At 39.7% G+C, this 19,150-nt stretch overlaps 1 protein-coding gene across 2 annotated transcripts in view; it reads left to right on the top strand.

Annotated features, from left to right (window-relative positions):
• The window catches only part of TPK1 (thiamin pyrophosphokinase 1), a 307,128-nt gene that overhangs the window by 120,601 nt on the left and 167,377 nt on the right, over window positions 1-19,150 (top strand). The window lies entirely within an intron of this gene.

The raw sequence follows: 19,150 nt of genomic DNA on the forward strand, positions 1-19,150 counted from the left end.
AATAAATAAATAAAGCTGACTCTCAGGGCAAAAGAATGAGACAGGTATTTGGTAGAACTTACAAACTTACGATCAATTTGTTCATACAGCAAAATCTGATACATATTTGTTTTTCCTCTCATGGCAAGTGTATGATGGAGGCCAGGGGAAGCTCAGTTTCCTCCTGTCCTTCAAAGTAAAGACCAGACTTGGAGAGGAAGACTGTAGTCTGAAAAAGTTAACTTAAAATTTCTTCCTTTGTCACCTGTGAGAAGTTTGATGGCTGAGATCTACAACTGCTAAAACCGAGACTGGAGTCTGTCAAGCACCGTTAAGGGTTGTAGAAGGTTACAGAAGGAATACTCCTATTTCTCTTCTACTAGTAGTTGCTCACAGAGCCATGCACAACTTAATCTTGAATTCAAACAGAAATCTGTTTGACTTGCAGCAAGCAGTTCTCTTTGATAACGGTGATGCTTTCCACAGAACATTTTAGAGCTTGCCTTTTACCCTCTCCTGTAACCCATTCATCTCTTCTGCATACTTTTATGTTCATATTAAATAAATATAATTCCGGGGAAAATGGATGATTATACCTTGACTGAATAGTTCTTTCAGTCTTACGTACTTGGCCCTTGGCGTATTCTTTTTGTCTACCTTTCTTCTTATCATCTTAATTGCTCTGGGTAGGTATATTTTGCCTTCAAAATGATTCTTTTGAAACAAAAAAAAGACCTGCATAATTTTTATTTTTGTCTTTAAAGAAATCATTCTGCTGGAAAGAATATTCATTTACTTCTCTGAAGTATTTTCCCTTACATTCCCTGTCCAGTGTTATTAAAGAGCTGTCTGCTCAGACTCTACTGACATGCTAATCATTTTTTTAATGCTGTCTTAACCTTCTGTTTAAAACTCTATTTTATTCAAAGCCCTGATATCTAATTGTGTTGTATCAATAAAATCAATAAAAACTATACTCCTTTAATTCTAGAGAGATTATTATATCCAAGAGATATAAATAAAGAACTTGATTGGTATTTTGGGCTTGACTCTCAGTGACACCAAAGTGTCTTTCTGCTGCTCTGGCAGCGTGAAGAATCTTTTAGAATGGGAATAAATTATAACATTCTGGAAAAAGGACAGCTTGCAATATAGGACTGTTATAGGGGTGTCTTCCTTTGGAGATAAGTGAAGTAGCTGTTGCTATTTTGAAGGGTCCATTTCCAAATCCTAGAAAAATATAGGGCTAGAAATGACCTCAAGACATCCATCCTTCTTTCCCTCTGCTTTAAGGTGAAGACAAACCTACCTGTTCCATTCCTGATGCATAGGATGGTTCTTAAAAAATCTTCAAGTGAGAGCTTCGCCCCTCCCCCATCCAGCTTCCTCTGCTTTAGGCTAAAATATACCCAGCTTGTTTGGTCTTTCTTTATTGGTCATCTTTTCTTATTGCTCTTATTGGCCTCTCTTCAGTTAGTCCATATCTATCCTAAAGTCCTGTGGCTGAAGCCAGGCGAGATGCTCTACAAGAGACTTAGCCAGTGCTGAACAATTTTTTAACTTGCTTCTCGTTTTAAGTCGGGCTATGCCATTGAATGAAAAGCAGCAAGAGAAGATTCAAGGGCCCCCCATTTCCTGCCTCCATCGGTTTCCTGTTTTCTCCATCGGTGTCTTGACTTGTTTCTGTGCTTGAGTGGTTCACCTACTCCCATCAAACAAAGGAAGCTCTCGCCTTCCTCTCTATAGCACTGCGCAGGCTGGCTTAGCAATGGGACTTCAGGTCATGATATTAACGTATGTAAGATCTTATATGTCTTCATCTGTGTTTGTGGTGTCATTTTGATGATGTGTTTGGTTGGTTTTCCCATAAGTTTCTGTAAAAACTAGCTCAACAAATCTGAATTGCAATTATTCTTGTTTAGAAACAAGCAAACAAACAAACCCAAGAAAACCTTCATTTTTGTAACTACTAATGAGGAGAAATCATGCTGTTTTTTTCAATGATGTGTTAAAACAAATTACCTTCTAGAGCAGGAGGGGTAGGAAGAGTAACCAAAAGGGCTGGATAACTTTTCCTTAGAGCTCCTTGGGAGCTGCCGGTGTTGGGGACAGAGGAAAGGCAGGAGGGAAGAAGGGACGGACTCCTGTGCTCTGTTGCTTTTCTCTCTCTGGCTCTACAGCCCAGAAAGGTTATTTTCCTTAGATTATGTTTTTCCTTTGTTAACATCCGTTCCCACTTACAAATAAGGATTACTGCTAAACTATTCTTGATTGCTAAACATTTGCAGCTAATCAGAGTTAAAGGTAAGGTAGTGATCTTTATGTGTTTTTTGCTCTGCCTTATTCCGTCTGCCTTGCCTATCCTGTTGTGTATTTCCTTCAATTGCTATGAAACACTGCTACCTACTTCAGAGTTAGGTTGTTGCTTATCTGCATCACATTACAGCAACTTCTTTCTCAACACTTTCTGATTAAATCTTAAGGCATCGATTAACCTGTGTGTCACTGGCTTTGGGGTATATGAAGGTGAAGATGCATCGAAAACTATCATCGTATTGGCATCTGTAAAAGCAATCATTAGTACTTGTGTCTCAGATGCTATTTTCCAGAGAGATGTCAAGTCCATCGTGTACTCAGGTTTTGCAACATTAAGAGCTTCAGGTCAAAGAGGGGAGCGGTGGGCTCTATAAGAGGAAGGGTAATCCTATCATAAAAAACACTGGCTTTCTGGGGTTCTGTTTAGTATTTCAGTATATCAGACTTACTGTATGACATGAGGTGGGTTGCCTACAATCACTAAGAACATCACTTTTGCTACACATCCAGTTTCTTTCTGTGAACTGTATAAAGTATGAGAGTAGCAGTGAAACTGAAAAATGGTTGTGTATTTTGATGTAGCATTTTCTACATATAAAACACACATGAGGTGAACTTAGGTGATGCATGAAAATGCAGTTGCTACTATATAATTCTTCTCTGAACCGGGCATGCAGGGAGGCAGCTCCAAGAAGCTCTACATGTGTGTTTGAACATTAGGAACAAATTTTGTAAACATTTCCAGTTGATGTAGCTGCTAAATTTCAAGCATGGACCTCAAAAAGTCTTTTTAGAAGCAACTTATATTCAGGAATACAGATTGATACATGAAGTTTGTCTTTCAGTGACACCCCTCCCTCCCCGCCCAAGGATTTAAATAAGCCATTTAGTCAGAATTAATCAAGGGTATTGGTTGTACAAGGTGGTGTTACTTCTTTAACTCGGATTTAACAAACTCTTCTATGTCCTAGGCTTTGTGTTGAAAAGCTAAAGTGGAAAATAGAACTCTTAATTGTACAGCTTTTACAGCTTATACTTACTGAGTTTTGTACTTGTAAGTATCAATGAATAAATTTAGGCATATCACAAACTTTCCAATGCTGACTACTCCTGAGGAGTTTCTTCTCCTTCACGTGCCTGGAAATGGTTTCCAGAATTAGCTGCTCCATCACCTTCCCAGGGACTGAGATGAGCCTGAGCAGCCTGTAGTTCTCTGAGTCCTCCTTCTTGCTCTTATTGAAGTCAGGAGTGACATTTGCTTTCCTCCAGTCTTCGGGCACTTCTGCCAGTCACCATCATTGATCAAAGATTATCAAGAGTGGCCTTGCAATGACATTAGCCAGCTCCTTCAGCACTCATGTTCGCATTCCATCTGGGCGCATGGACTTATATATGTCCACTTTGCTTAAGTATTCCCTGCCTGATCCTCTTCCACCAAGGGTATATCTTCCTTGCTCCAGTCTCCCTGGTCTCTGATGCCTGGGAGTCCTGAAGGCTGGTCTTGCAAGTAAAGACTGAGGCAAAGAAGGCATTCAGGACCTCAGCCTTTTCCATGTTCTGTATGACCAGGTCCCCTGTCTCATTAAGCAACGGACCCACATTTTTGCTAGTCTTCCTTTTGTCACCTATGTACTTCTAGAAGCCCTTCACATTGTCTTTGACATCCCTGGCCAGATTCAATTCCATTTGGGCTTTTGCTTCCCCAACTTCATCCATCCCCAGGCAGAGTTCCATGAACTCCAGCTGCTCTCTCGCATAAAGGGCAACTCCTCCTCCTCATCTTCCCATCCTGTCTTTCCTAAAGAGCCTGCATGCTCTCATTGCAACACTTCATCCATGTTTCCGTGATCCCAAAAGATTGTAGCTCTGCAACTGCACACAGATCTCTAACTCATTATGCTGCATGCATTCTCCAGGGCTTTATTTTGCCTCCAAAGTTTGAAAAGGAAGCAATAGGCTTAACCTTTGAATTAGGGTTAGTGGTGCCAATTCAGCAGCTGTCCTGTCTTCCTTTTGTTGGCTAGTTCAATTGGCTATTTATAACTTACACTGAATTTGCCTAATCTTAGAAACCACTGTCTCCATTGTCAAGATCATAAAAAAAGAAACAGTCGGGCAACAGCTAGCAATACCCATATGTAAAATGACATCTTTTGTCTTGTTTCCTGAATAACCTTCTACTCATAGAAAAGTGGTTCCCTAATAGGATTATAGAGTGAGAAATTCATATATACTTCACTATGTTCCATATTGGATTAGAAATAGGGTACTTATGAAGGTAATTAGCCATTGATGTAGCTTAATGTAGGGTTGAGAGGAATTCTTTGCTTGAACTCTTCAGATTAAACTGGATATTGTTTTTAAGCTATCTTATATTCAGGCAAAATTTAGGCCACTGATGCAGAAAACATTGAATGAGATTTTCTGAGTATAGAGTTATAGTAGAAGAGTGCAATGGTCTTTTCTTGTCTTTAAAATCTATTAATTGTATGTTTTGGGGTGGATGTGAGATAGTTAACATGTGAAGGTTTTTCTTTATTAATGTTGATATAAGGGTATGTTTCAGTAATGTTTTAAAAAAAAATTGGCCTCTGAAACTGTGAGGTCAAAACTATTTGAAATGGCTTTCCTGTTGCTGCTGGTGGTGAAGAGTTCTTTGAATTGAGGGAATACAGTCTGAAAGCCAAGAAAGTTGAAAGCTGAGGCAGTGCTTTGTTTGTCAAATGGCTTAAGGAAATCTTTTACATCAGACATTTTTGCCTGACCTAAAAACTGTAGCAGTGTTTAAAGATCAAAATCAGGATCTTGAGTTTATCCTAATAAATTCTGCAGGAGTGTTCAGAAAACCCATCCCTAGCCACAGTCTGGTCCTTTAGGAAATACCTGACTTGGGATCCATTTTTAAATCCTAGCTTACTTCAGAAAACTGCTGGGCATCAACAAATTCAAAAAAACCAAAGCAACTTATCTCTCAGTGTTTGGAAAGGTGAGTCCATTTGGAGTTACGTAATGTGTTTGTTTCAGGTAGTGCAGATGCGAAATTCTCAAGATACATGAAGATCATCTAGTTCTTGGCTTTTTTCATTTATATCTTCAATTCAATTAGTTTCACTCAAATTACATTTTCACATACGTTTTTATTCCAGTAGCCGTGCACTGTAAATATAATTCAAAGTTTGTTTCAGAAACAATGAAGAGTTGAGATATCAAGAGTTGAATATCAAGAGATATTCATAGATTCAGCCCTCAATTTAAACCAAGATTAGCTTCCTGTATTGGGAGGTGTTTCCTGAAAGCACTAGTGCAATAACATCATTAGGCATATCAGGCTTATTGGGTCTCTGAATCAAATGCTCACAGAAGTGATGAGAGGTGAAAATCATTGGTGCTTTTTTTACTGCTGGATTCCTCTTGATATTAAACAGCAGTATAAAGCCAGACCAGGAGTATGTATTCTTCTGGAGTTATTGACTAAGTCACTGTAGTGCTTTATTTCTATTCAGTTAGACATCACATGCTGCAAAGGAGGAATCTGGGAGTTGCATAGCCAATAGTTTGCATTCACTTGAGAATTTTAGGAGGGGCAGAAGTACTGTGTTTTGCAGATCACACAAAGTGGAGATATATTTTGAGGGAGACATCAGCAACCAGCTGTAAAAGCTGTTTTACACCTAGGTTTACTTGGAGGTGCTTCTCATTGTAGTTACTACTATATTCCATAAACCATAACAGAAAATGGACAAGGGCTTTTCCACCATCTCCTTAACCTGAAAATCCAACAGTGGATTATCACCTGATTTAAAAAAAAAAAAAAGGCACATGGCCTTATAAATATTAGCAGAATTTAGTTGAGATTAAGTTACTCTTTATGTTGCATTTGTTGCTTTTGCTAGTCAAGATGGGAATAGTAGAATAATAGTAATATTTATAACGAATAATGATGGGAGGTGGCAGTGTTGCCCATTGTTGTGATTCCTGAAAGTTAGACCTCTATTAGAAAGAAGGCTTAGTCTCATCATACTCTTACAGAAGCTATCAAATGGCTAGCTTTTCATCCCTGATGTACATATGTGTACATGGATGCATGCATGCCTTGTTTCTTTTATTTTAGGAGGCACTGAAAGTAAGTTACTGCCTTAGTACAGGACCCTGCTTTCTTTACAGGAGAAGAGTAAAAAAGAAAAACAGTCTTAGGTGGAACTTCTGGATATGATTCACAAGTGGCAAAGGTAGATGTACCAGGTTTCATCTAGAGTAAGAGTGACAGTCTACTGGTTAAAATGGAGAACTGGGAATCAAGACCTTTGTTTTGTTCCCAGTTTGCTCAAAGTCATCCAGTGAGTTACCGAATCATCTCAGATTCTCCGTCAGTCACCTTTAAAATGCGGCCATATAGCCCTTAAGAGGGGCTAAAATGCTGTCCTTGTTCATGTAGTCTCATCAGAGTTTCTGATACTTCCTTATTAAAAGCTGAGCCTATAAAAGGGCCAGATACCATTCCTCCTGAAATCAGTATTTAATAAGGAATAGTAGGTCCTAGGTGGAGGCAGACTTGATCTCCATTAGCACTCCAGGTACCTGCACATTTTGGCATAAATCCACGTTTTCTTTTTTTTTTTTTGATACCTCAAGACATTCAAAGGCGGCAGTAGGACCCTGTTGTTTTAGCCACATCAACAAAGTGTGAGACTCTTCTTTTCTAGAATGATCCTAATCTTGTTAGAGAGTAGATGAGAAGGACCAGGACAAAAGTCTGGGGAGAAAGAGTGATGAGCAAATACAAAACAGATGGACAGTTCGACACTGGCTGCCAGTGAGGTGCTCTGCCCATAAAACTGTGCTGTCCCAGTAAGAGCACCATAAGCCAAGTTATAATTGCCAACCAGGAAGATAAAGGGTCACGATTTGTCCAGACCAGTAATTCTGGAAAAAACGGGAAAAAAAGTAGCTGAGGAAAGGAGAATATAGGGACACTTCAGTTAATCCCAGGTCTCTCAATCAGAGGGCTTGTATTGCTTCAGCTTCTTCTTCAAATAGCTGTATCTGTGCCCCTAGTGTACTGTAAGTAGAGGAATGTCATCTCCATCTGGGTGATTTCTGGCTTTATGACATGGTAAAAATCATTTATGGCCACCCCTGTGCTAGAAGTTAGGACTCTGTAGTGATAAAGTATCTGTGCATTGAGTCACCGCTGGAGAAGGCAGCTTGGAAAAGAGTCCTGAGCTGGCCTAAGAGCACTCTGCACTTTATAGTGTTTCAGTTTGTTGTGCCTAAGGAGTAATTCTCAGGATCCAGAGAAAGCTGGCTCTGTGTGTAGTGTTAGGGAGAAATGTATGCCTGTGTTTCTTTTGGATCTCTGAATATCCATAGAAATGAAGGATTAGGCAGGCAATGCTTTCTTTTATGGAGCAATACTTTTTACAAGCGTTTGGCGCGGGCTGGGCGATGGGAGTTTTCCTGTGTTTGAAACAAAGCAAAACGAGAAAGTTCTTACAAGCCTTAAACCAGGATGAGTCTTTGCTGCAATAGTACTTGTCATTTAAAATTTAAAATATGAACTTTATATTGAACATGGCAAAAGCGATCTTAGATTTGAAAGAAGCTCTGATAAGACTGAGAAAAACGCCAAGATCAGCGTTCAGTCTGGGAGCACAGAAATATATGTGCTATCAATGCCTTAAAATGAATGCTAATAAATGACCTTAAAGTTGACTGATCTGCACTGTTGCCCTTCAGAGATTTAGGAAAGGATTACTAGTGCTATAGCACCTATTCACTTTTTTGGCTATTTTTTTTCATAGTCTAGAAAATTCTTGGAGAGAGCTGATATAGTCCCTTCCAGGTGACTTCAAATTACAGAATATTACATAATGGGACTGAACACAAATAACACCCGTAGATAAATTATTCAGATTAGTTTTTGCTGTCTCTAAAATGCTCTTTCAGTAAACTTATTAGTGATTGTTGGAGCGTAAACGTATTCTGGATGTTTATTTCTTGCTTTTCTTTCCTATTCTCTTTCTTCAGTAGACTCTGCTCTCTTTTTATAAATATGTGAAAGCCAGAAGTTCTGACTTTTAACAATTTGCATTCAAATGGGCACCTTTATTTTGAGAACAGATGATTGTATACTTCAAATCTGTTTAAATTTAGTGTTAGTGAAGCCAGTAGCTTGCGAATAGGGGCCTTTATGTATTATAGAATATAATGAGAAGTAAAACTTTAAAATATAAATCCATTTATCTTTAAACTATTTTTCCTAGTTCTTCTGCTAAGATTTGTTTTTTAATCTAATTGTATTCCAAGAGTGTTTCCGTTTTACAAATGGACTCTTTCAGCTTTTCATTTTAAAATGTTTTGTGCCACAGTTGTTTTCACAGAAAATGCTATCAAGAACAAGGAACTGTGTTCTTGAACTATGATCAAGGCTACTTATTACAGTTGATAAATGAGAATAGTTAATAAGTTAACTCTTTAGGGCCAAGTGATGAGTACTTTCTGCCTCTTCTGACAAGGACAAGCCGTGGAGCAAAAGCTGCAGAACCAGTTGCAAAGCCATCCACATGGGTTGAGCATTGATTAATTATTTGGACTAGGTAAGGTTGCCAGGCAGCTCCATCTAATTGAAGACACAAGGATTAATCCTCGGTAAAATGTTAGAGCCCTGAGACATCATAGAGCCAGTTTTGTTCTGCTACTGGAAATAATTTGCTCAAGCAATTGGATAATATGTACACCTCCAAAGCTGCTCTTGGATACATTTATATTTAGAGAAACTCAAATCTTCTTCTTCAACTCATAGTTCATATAAAAATCACACTTTTGGGTGTGCACACTCCTCTGCAAGCAACATACTACCAGCCTTATTTAGGTACCTGTTTGGGCTTTGTTTTTGCAAAATGGGAGGCGGGGGAAGTCTTCTAATGCCTTGATTTAGTTGTATTTTTTAAAAAGAGGTAATTTGCTGTCTCTGTCTTGCATGCAGACTTTACTTTTAAAAAGTTTTAGGCAACGTACCTGAAAACCACAGTGAATGTCAATTATAGAGAAATGTAGAGAATTCTGAGTTTTGAGCAAGGGAAGAAAGATCTCTTTGGATAACAAGTGAAAATACAGGGGGCAGTGATGTTAAAAGATAGTAAAAAGGCAGTTGGAAATGGCATAATCTGTACAGAAGTATCTTGCCTACTGATCCCAAATAATTGAGCAGAATGATGTCTGATCATGTGGCAGGATGTGAAACTGATAAGGTAGATTGGATCCAAGGTTACAGCGTGTCTTAAAATAAATGGAGATGCATGAAGGTCCACTGGGGTTGTCTTATGATGCTTCTCTACCTGTGTGGGATGTTCCATATGAGCAAGTCTAGATTCTATCTGCAAACTGGTTTTGGTGTCTCTGCAGAACTCTGGACCAGTATCAGCACATCATTCAGCTCTGGCTCATTAGCTCTAAGCAATAGAGAGTGTTTGGGCCAAAACATGCACTAAGGTAGTAGGATGGTTTCTGATACCAGAGTGAGCTTGTTCTGTATGCCGTAGGCAATGCCTCTGCTTGCAACCATTTTCCATCTTACTTATCTTTTTGTAAGCACTTGTGTACATATAAGTACCTCAAGAACAGATTAGTGCTGCAAAGATAGGCCTAGAAGAGTGAACTTCAGAGAGGTGAGAGAAGAGAGCTGTAAATGAAGGGCTAGATGACAATTTCAGAATACCACCAAAATACCTGTCTGGTGTGAGGCAGTCTGATCATGAACACATTCAGAATAAACGTACATCTGTCCTGCAGTAATTCTTTTTAGCTCAAATAGGTACATATGCATGTACTGTATAAAGAAAGTACTGAAATGGACTAAGGAAGAGATGCATTCAAGTAAAAAACTCACAGCTTTTATTGGGTTTGGACTGATGTCCTGGTTTATTCCTCTGAGTAGCGATGAATATTGAACTAAATTGACTGCAAAATAAAAAAGGTCAAACAAATAATACTTTAAAATGAATACAGCTCACCATGGTTGAAATTTATGTGTTATTCTAGAGAGAGAAAAAACAAACCAAAACTGACCAGTGACTGTCTCTGTGGGCACACTACATGCAGATTCTGCTAGAAATTAGATTTTGGTTTTGTTTGGGATTTTGAAATGCACTTGGTGAATGACGGAAAACTAAGATTCCATGCAACTTCAGCAGAGGTTTTAAACACAGGTTTTGGGTTGTTTTTTTTTTTAGTGTTACTTAGTTTTTCTTCTTTAATGTAACAACACAGGAATAGATAAGGCCTGTGCTTGCCAAATAGGGACCCAGATCACCTTTTGTATGCATTCAGGATCTCCTATTGACTTGATTGGGAAGGGATTAAGCTCTGGATGTCTAAGCAATTACACCCTCTCCATACATTGCCCTGAATTCTTGCAATGTAATTAATGCTTTACGTGATGCATCACTTCTCCATGGTGACTGCAAGCAGGGAAACTGCCACAGCTGGATCTAATGTTTTCAGCAATTTGGTACTGTTCCAACAGCCTGTGAAACGAATGGAGCAAGAGCGAGACTCTCGCTGCTACTTTGTCAGTAACCAGGTCCTCCAGAGACTGGGACATAATCCATTTTTCTCTCTTGTGCTTTAAAAAAAAAAAAAAAACAAAAACCAAAACAACAAAACCAAAACCAACTTTTAATTGTGTAAATAGTGTTTGAGCATCTATTACTCTGATTTCAGGTTCGAAGCAAGCATTGGCAATAGTTGGAAATTGTTACTGCTTATTGTATTCAGAATTACTTTGTGGTGCCCACACAGTGATCAAAATATTTAGCATAGTCTTTGGAAGTAGTGACACCAGGAATGAAATTCATCCTATAGCAATAAATTGTTCTTGGACTAGTAACTCTTGAGGGATATCCCACCTACACAAGCTGCTTGACTCTCAAACTGCCTGGCTTTCCCTGTTTGTTAAGAAATTCCATCTGGAATAAGTTTCTTTTGACATAAAGCAGAGTGGCCCATTCAAGGTGTCCATGTCATGTGGCTAACGGGAATGTATAGATAAGATGTTTTGGATCAGACAGAGTACACATGTACTTGCAGTTTGCTCCATATTTCCTTCATTGTGTTTTTAAGCATCTTGATCTCTGTGTAAAAGGTGTCTGGCATGTAAAAAAGAATAGAAGCAGGAAATAACCTTACAGCTGTTCTCCTTCATTTATCCATTATAAGCATTTTGTATAAAGAAGAGTGACTGTCTAACTGAAGGCAGTATTAGGGATTTGCAGCTTGAGACTGGATTATCCCATTACTGTGGAGACAGCTAATTGGATGCCAGTGAAGAAGATTGATAAGGATCAGCGGGTTAGAAAAGGTGTATTTTTAGAGTGCCTGATGTACAAAACAATGACACAGTGGGTAGCAATGGCAGTGGATAAAAGGGTGCGCCTTTGGACTTCCTTTGTCTTTTTCTTCGGCATAAAGGAAAGACTGGTATCTGGTATTCAGGTGTAGCTCAAAATATTTAGTATGAGGGTAGTAGGATTTTTAGGTTGGCTTTTTTTTTTTCCTAAGCACGTGAGTGGGTAGTAGAGTGATTTTTTTTTTTCCCTTTTTTTTTTTCCCCCTGCAGTTGGTGTGTGTTAAAGTCCAATGACATTGTTCAGAGTGCTGGTCAGCCAGCTGTGGGCCAGAGCTTTGAGAGCAGTGCCTGTGGTTGTCATCTCCTCTGTGCAGAAGTGGAGTTACTCTGCAAGGGCTTGAAATCCCGTGGTCTTTACGCGCTGATGCAACAGACCTCTGAATGTCTCTGTTTCTTTGTCAGCAGGGCTTTTGCCTCGGTGTTTAGGAGAGCTAAACAGGTTAGGTGACAATTGGCACATGCATAATGTAAAAAAGGCAAAAATTGGAAGAGAGGGAGAAACATAGGGTACAAGGGAAAGGATGGGAAGGGAGTGAAAATTTTTTTTATATTAAAGCTGAAAAGGAGAAAAGTCTCTGGAATAAACGAGGCTAATAACTCCAGTGGAGCAACCATTATTCTGTCACAAGAAAGAAAGAAAGGAAGGCTCTATAGTAGTAAAGACAAAAATGTGATTTGCCTCTGCAAATTCCAGCAGTATCTGTGGGAGGATTGATGTTTTCTAATTTTATAAGCTGCAGCAGGCATGTTAAATGCCGGTGACAGATCAGATTGGAATTGTGTGCATTAAGGTATTTTGAGTGGTGAGAGAAAGACAGACTGTCCCAAAAATACAACTGAAAAAGAGTCAGTGAACAATTCAGTGCCTTTTTTTTTTTGTTAAAACATCATCTGCGAGGTTTGACAACAAATACTTTTAATTAAGAAAGTGACAGATGTGGGTGTCAATATCTCTTCTTTCTGATGCTTTTAATTTTAGGAAAAAAGAAAACTCTGCATAAGGTGATTTTGGGGTGTGTTTGTACAGGAGGGAATGGTGTGAGGAGCATGCATGGATTGATGGGGGTTTTAGCTCTCATAAGGAATTCTCAGGATGATGAAGAATCTGTTCTGAAGAGTTAACATTGCTAGCAAGCGACTTACTGAACCCGTGCCCCCTCTGCAAGCATCCACTCTGATGGGCACCAAGGGGCCAACATTGATCCATCATTCGAAGCTTTGCAGCAAAGCAATGAAAGCAACTGCACAGGCTGTGGTTCTGCCTCTCATCTTGTGAAAAGGTTGCTGCTCTCTGATTTCCTTTTAGAGTCAAAGCGTTTCAAATTGAACAGCAATTTCTGACAAAGACGGGAGCTGGAACTGTGCTACACTGTCATTGGGCTTGGTGGGACACTTAAGCTTCTGCGGGCTTAAACAAATAGGAATTACATAAGCAAATCCCTCTTTGTTTCCGTACTCCCTCCTCTCTGCCCCACAGTGAAAGTAATAGGGAAGAGCTTCCATGATCGTGTTTACTGTAATGAGCCTGTCCTCTGGGGAAACTCTTGCAGCATCTTTTAATGTTAATCTAGTATCGATTTATGATTTTAATTGCTATGCTCTAGCTCTTGTTCATTAAGTGACCACATGCAGGGTTCTCATATTTCATGTGTTCCCCATAAAAACCTGTGCATTTCATTAAATATCAGCATTAAAGGAAGTGTTTCCTGGCAGAGCAATACTCTAACAGCACGTTTCAAGTGTGCAGGAGGGTCCCAAGGTCACAAACTCCTTCCAGAGGTTAATTAAGTCTGAAAGAAAGGTATTCTGTTGTAATTAAATAGTAATGAATGAGAGGCCAGGAATATTTGGTGTATAATGCAGTATCACGAGGCAAAGCCAAAATCATCTGCAAATTTATTATTTTATTTCATATTCTATTATAAAATACCCTTGGGTGTCAGTGTAATTTTTATTCTCCAACTTGCCTATGACAGAAGGGGGATTAAGTGGTCAGCGCTGTCATGCATATATGTGATCGTAATACACCTCGGGAGTGGTTTTGAGAACTCTAATAGCATTCCTGACATGCTGAAGAGGGCTTTCATCAGGAGGGTGATGCCTTCCCCATTCTGCAGGATCTCATTTTTAATCAGAGGGAAAGTGCTTTCTTTGTCACGTTCACACTGGAAAAGCCGTGGCAAGTTTTGACTTCTTTCAGTAGCGCCAGCAGAAATACAATCATATTCATGACCCTGTTTAAGAGCTCATCAAAATTTCCCTTTTAGTCCTTGTGCTTCTGGGGTTTAATATTTCAGCACGTTCAAGTGTATTAGGCAGGATCTTGGCACAGGGCCACAGACAAGTTGTCAATCCAAACGTAGATTTTTTTCCCTTTTTTTTTTTTTTTGCCCAACCATGGTTGTAAATCAGCTGATTCAGACGTTCATACACTGGCTTGCTCCACTCTGTTATCTCTGAAGAGTGAATGATTTTGGTGACTGAACATATTATAGGAATCTGGAGAACAAAAGCATGGGTTACCGGTAGGTTGTAGTTTTAATTCCTTACCTCTGTGTTTTAAAAATAATTTTAATTATTTTAATTTTTTGTTTCATCTGAAAGCTGCATTTGTAAACTGCTTTTCCCACCTTGTGAAAGAAAGGGATGGGGAAAACTGCTCGCACCTACTCATTCTTGGGCTAGACAAAGCCTAGGCATGAATCTAGGAACCTGCATTTTGTAAAATTCTGTAAAAGTTGAGAATCCTTCTACCTTACATCAGCCCTTCCACATACCGACATCAGCCAGGACTACAGCTGAAAAGAAATCGCTCTTCGATTCCACAGCCTGGCCTCTGGAAAAGCTGAGGCTCACTGCTGCTGCAGCCTGCCCGTCTCGGGCCTTGGACCTAGCTGTGGTCCCACAGCTCAGAGAGGAGAGTTTGTGTTCACCACCTCCCTCTCCATCATGGACCTAGGTAAGGGAGGTGGTGTTTAGGAAGTTAGAGAGCTACATTGCCAAAAACACTGGTGATGGGATCCCCAAAACCTGCTGCGGTGTGAACCCCACCAGCCATTGCTACCTTAGAAAGAGAGTAGGTGTGCCGCACCTAGAGCACACAGACCTGAATTTGAAGGTGGGAATGGTCCAAAGTCTTTGTGCCTTTTTATCAGCATGTAAGTACAAATTTCTGTTTGTTACTCGCTGGCTGGCTTTAACCGGCTGGTGCAGGCTTGTTTTGCATCTGAGCTTAAATAGATGCTTAACAACCTAGGATTTAGGTGATGGTTTTGCTTACAATGAAATACAATTCTCTGTTAATCTTCTGGAGGACTTTCCGTTTCTCTCTGACGACAATTTTAAAAGTCACTTCAGTGACAGTGTTTCTGTCATTCCAGTAAAATATGGGTCTCTTTCCTCGTTATCAGGCAGATGAGTCTATTCCTCCCAACTTTGCACATTTTTCAAAAACTTATAAACCTGTGAATTAATGACCTGCCAGTATTAAAATCCGTGGAAAAAAATATTTAGTAGTGAATTTCACACTGAAGGAATGGGCCACACTGTCATCCAGAACCTCACTCTTCTATTAAATGACATCTCTGATGACAGTTACATTACATCATATCACCCGTGGTGGTCTTCGGGCTACTGCTAGAGCTTCTCAATACACACTAATTCAGAGTGTCTGATTCTCAACTCATCTGTGTCCAGTCATTTCCAAAGCATTTCCAATGCTGCATCCGTTCAGAGTTCTCCACTCCCTTCTCCTATGGCAGGGATATCAGACCTCTGAATGTCTTCCCTGACGAACAACTACTATCACTGTATATAAAGGGAATAGCTTTTAATAAGAGCTCATCATTGCATTTGTATTATTTATAGGTAGATCTGTGTCCTTAAGATCTATTTCTGATTCTATGAGAAAAGTTAATTAGTGTCTTGAAATTTAATAAAGGATTAAATGAAAGTGGTAATGACAATAATAGAACTTAGTAAGATAGCAGTTAAGGGTTTTATAAATATTTTTTTAATCATAATAAATTGTGAAGTTTGTATGGGGGGTATTGTTAAAATACAGTAAGCGGGGCATCAACAGCATCAGAGTTTACATTAAAAGATTTTTTCTCAGCTACTCTGCTTGATAGAAAATTACTTGTACAGAGCCCAAGATGAGGGCCCTTCGGACTATGCACTTCTTACCCAGAAGGAGGTATTTTCTGTCTGAGAGTTTTTTTAATCCACATAGACAAAAAGGGGGAAAGGAAAAGGATTGGGGAGGGGGAGAATTGGGAACAGAGAACTCTATAATATCATGTGTACGTTTGTAATGTTTCTAATGCCTCACTCGTGTGCAGTTTTTTCTGTGAATGCCATTTATGAATAAGCACTATATCTATATGTTTACTTGCCTGGATTTGGTATCTGTCAGATAGGTAGTTATCTAAATGCTATCATTTGTGCTCTAAATACTAGTGACAGTAAACTAAATGCTGCAGATACAAACTGGAGGGCTGGCTCAGGTTCTCTTAAAACCTTCCCTCCACAGTACGATTTCCTTGCTTTTGATGAAACATTAATGATGACTGCCAGCTTAAGCAACATACAGTAGGAGTTTGGTAGATAGGTCCCAGCAACAGTCTGGGTATTAAAGACTTAACAGCAAAAGTAGCACATACCTACTTGCTTTACTGAAAACACAATATAGCACCCCAGTTTGACTAATGGATTGAGGGAGGTGGTGGTAGGGGGATGTTTGTTTCTTGAACACAGCTAAGAATGTTATATCTGAAGCTGGTATTGTCCAGGAAACAAGCACAGCATCACAGCAACCATTGCCATTGTAACTACCAGTCTCTGAGCTGTTTTTAAGCTAGCTCAGATTTATACACACTTCAGTCACCCACACTCTCAATGTAGCAATGTAGCCTTGGAGACCCTTCACAGAGCCCTTTTCATTTCTCCTGGTCGTGCTTACACTTTGTTGGGTTTTTTTGTGGTTTTCTTTTTTTTGGTAGCAAAAACTATTTGGAAAATTGTTCCGTTTTAAATCTAGTAAAATACAAGAAATTAATTTTACATCCTCTTCTCATTGTCAAAGTCTGAATTGTGTACTTATAAGCATAAATTTGCTTCTGAACATGAGTTTGTGTTGAACTCCTTGTGGATTCTGACTGGCCAGCTGTTTTGCATGTAGCTGTGCTGATTTCAGGTGGAGCTGGTGCAAGGCTTCCCTCTCCCTGGGGAGGAGAGCTGCTAGTTATGCGTGTGCTGAGCAAGGCTCTACCTGTGCGGGTTTGAAGGATTGGGACCTAGTGAGGATTTTGGCACATGGGTGCAGATTCCTGGTGCTGGTTAGTGGTTTCTGTTGTTAAGACCTTGTAGTGGTAGGTGTCTTCTAACGTGATCTGAAGGAAGCATTATTTGCAGATCTTGATCTCTTGCAGAAATTTGCTGCCTTGATATATTTGCTGTTGGTTCTTTCTCAATAGTTAGGACCGCTAAGTCTGTGCCAGAGATAACAATCACAGGAGTCTGCCCTGGTTTTTATCATAGCCGTTGTATGTTGTGCTTAGGATCAGTCTTTCCTTGGTAAAATTAGTTTAATAAGCTGCAGGTGAAATATCGGTAGGTCAGATGAGTACAGTGTGGCCTAGGTAGCCACTACGCAGGTGTGAGATACATCTGAGAAGAGATGGCCTGCTTCCTGGTATTAGTATTTAGCAGCTGTGGGCTAAATGATGAAAGAATTAATATAAACTAGATCTCAGCTTCTGTAAGTTATCTTGGTTCGATTAGCTGCTGGTGAGTTACTCCAGCGTTAGACAGTAGCTGAAGACTGGAAAAGATTCTACCTTCTGAGTATCTGTGTGACAGCTGGGGCTTTTGGGGGGGCAAAGGAAGCTCTGAGAAACGAGAAGGACTTTGGGATTTGGCACAATGCTTTGGCCAGTGCCAAATTCAGGTTTTTTCCTCCTGAGGAACATTTCCCACCCTTACACTGGATACCATGGCTGTGTAACTGCTCTCTCCCCTTTTCAGGTAGGCTGTCCAGGGAGCTGCAGGGAGCTTCCCTGTGGTGGTGATGGCTAACTTCTTAAAAGCCCTTTTCTTTGGGGAGCACTGGGAGCTGTGCTGCCTGCCAGGAGGAGGGATCTGACTGCAACAAAGCAAAAGGAAGACGTCAACAGCAAGTTTAGCACGTTTCCTTGCACTCGGGAGAGGCGGTCTTTGGGAAAGCAGACAGCCCGTGTAGTGGCCAGGGTGGCACTGCCACAGGTTTCCTTACATGTTACTAGGTTTCCTTACATGTGGGTTTGTTCACTAATGAACAGCAGAAAGAAAGAAAAACTTAGGCCTGGCAAGTCACTGTCAACCAGACATCCTTTTGCGTCCGTTAAGGTGCAGAGCATAGGCATGAACTTATCTGTTTATTTTAGCAGTTTAAACATTTTACAGAAGAAAACAGCAAGAGAGAGATGACTTTTCATTAGTTGAACACATTTTGTCAATCCTTCAGTCTTTGTTCCTTAAAAAACATGGAACAAATAAAACCTTGATAGAAAAATTATTTCAACCAAATACATCAGGTTGTGATCAGAAGGTAAATTTATTCATACAGGAGAGTTGCAGCTTTATTTTGTTTCTTAATTTCATCCATATGTGAGGTAACTATAAAAGAGGGGTTTATTCTTTAATTAGAGCTTTATGAGGGGCATTTAAATTGCTAACCAAAATGATTTTTTGAAATACTTCTAAACTTACTTCAGAAAGAGAGAGCTGCTTATGTGTGTTCACAAATGTAAACCTGTTGGCTTTGCTAACTAAAATATCCATACTGGTACTTTGAGTCTGTAGAGGTGGTGACACTGTGAGGAGGCAAGGATGGTAAGACAGGGATTAAAGTGAGCTGCAGAAGCTTTAAACAGCAGTGATGCTCCAGCCCACTGAAGACAGGGCCACTGCTATATTAAACACTTTTCCACCAGTTCCTTCAGAGCTCTTGAGGCCGACCTTTCACCTTTCCGATTAGTACTAACCTTAAAAGAACTTCTATTAAACTTTGCAGTGTGTTGTTTTCAAAATCACAAGTTCCAGAAAATGAAATAGGGTCATCCATTGAATAGCTAAATTGTGCAGAAATGGGAGAATACTCCCTTGAGTTAATCTGATGAAAGTGAGGGTACTTTTTGGTAAAGGTTACCAAGCATCAGATAGAGCCCGACTCTCATTTTGTATGCGCATTTGTCTTCTGCTATCTCTCTAATTAATGCTTCTGTGCTGTTCTGGGCAAGAGGTGGAGGTAGCTTTTGAAATGCTAATGCTCCGGTGGAATATCCCGGTTCTGAGAAGCTGCAGCAGAGGTCAGCAGCAAAAGGTGTAATAAAACTTCTGCCTCCCACTGACTTACCAAATTTCAGCCATACAGAGACAACAGACTTCAAACAGCTGTCTGCTGTTACGTGT

This window comes from Calonectris borealis, chromosome 2 (genome assembly GCF_964195595.1).
Source record: "Calonectris borealis chromosome 2, bCalBor7.hap1.2, whole genome shotgun sequence".
Lineage (NCBI taxonomy): Eukaryota > Metazoa > Chordata > Aves > Procellariiformes > Procellariidae > Calonectris > Calonectris borealis.